Raw genomic sequence first — 1,418 nt, forward strand, 5'->3', positions numbered from 1 at the left:
AAAAAAAAAAAAAAGAGGAAGGGGTCTTCCTCAGGGATGTCTAGAATTGGGTTCTGCTTGTACACAAATCCTCTCTGCCTTTTTCTTTTTCCTGTTGCATTAATTAAGCATCTTTTCATCACAAGTGAAGGAAATAAAATTGAATCTGGGTTAAGTAGAAAAAAAAATGTGTTAGCTTCTATAGCACAGTAATTCAAAGGTTGTGACCCAAACCTGACCTCCATCTTGCCCTGCTTGTCAGTTTTCCTTCCCTTTCTGTTGTCAGATCTGTCTCTGTGTGGGGGCTCCCAGAAACCCTTGTTTTGTTTCCTTTCCTAGTTCACAAAAGAGACGTCTCTCTGGTCTCTCTTCCAGTTCCAATAGAAGTTCCTATTTGTATTTTCCTGGATTATTTTGAATGTCCTTCCCTGAGCCATTTGCTATGACCAGAGAAGGGTGATGCTTGGGCTGCCCTGAGTCTTGGTCACATGACCACACACTGGGTTGGAAACACAACCCAATTTACGGTGAATGAGGAGAGGAAGCTCATTGCTAAGTAGTGGGTGGGCATAGTCTGTGAGGTTTCCACCTTTGAATTAGGTCTTTTCTTGTCCAAGGCTCAACTACGGAGTTGGAGAACTTGGCTCTTTGTATGGATGGCAGCTTTCTACTTGTAATGTGATTGTGAGGCTAACTATCCAGAGTTAGATCAGATTTCACAGACCAAGGGAACAGTTCCTCACAAGAACACTCTTAAGACACCATGGATTCAGCAATCCCAAGGGTCCCTATACTTCTGACCAACTGGCTATAATTCAGGGATTCCCATTAGACCCTCACATCCCAAAATCTGCTAGATCAATCCACAGAGTTCAGCAAAGCACCTATGATTACAGTTTTATTATGAAGGATACAAATCAAGATCATCCAAATTAAGAGTTTTCTAGGGTGAGGTCTGGGATGGTCCCAAACATGAGGCTTTCATATCCTCAGAATGGCAGTCTCCCAGCCGGTTGCGGTATAACCACCAAACAAGGAAGATCACCTGGGCTTTGGTGTTCGAGTTCTCTTTTTGGTCTGCTGACTTTATGAAGACTTCATTATGTGCTTGATTGAATCATTGACCATGTGGCTGAACTTGACCCCCAGTCTTCCTCCTCTTCCCAGAGGCAAAGTGTGAATAGATATCCCTTGGCACAAAGCCTCTACTTTCTAATTACGTTGTTCATCTTCTGACATGAACAGCCCCCAACATAAAACTATCTAGGGCCTTACTGAAGGTCACTCAGGGTGGTCCCAGGTCCCTATAAATGACAACAAAGATATTTCTGTCACTTGGAAACTCCCAGGGTTTATGTCAGATACTGGGTATAAACACCAAACAAATACTTTATTTCACAGCACTCTTCTTTGCTGGATCCCAACTGCTTCCCAGACCT

The sequence above is a fragment of the Fukomys damarensis genome, unplaced genomic scaffold, assembly GCF_012274545.1.
Source record: "Fukomys damarensis isolate Sample0158 unplaced genomic scaffold, DMR_v1.0_HiC HiC_scaffold_12, whole genome shotgun sequence".
Classification (NCBI taxonomy): Eukaryota; Metazoa; Chordata; class Mammalia; order Rodentia; family Bathyergidae; genus Fukomys; species Fukomys damarensis.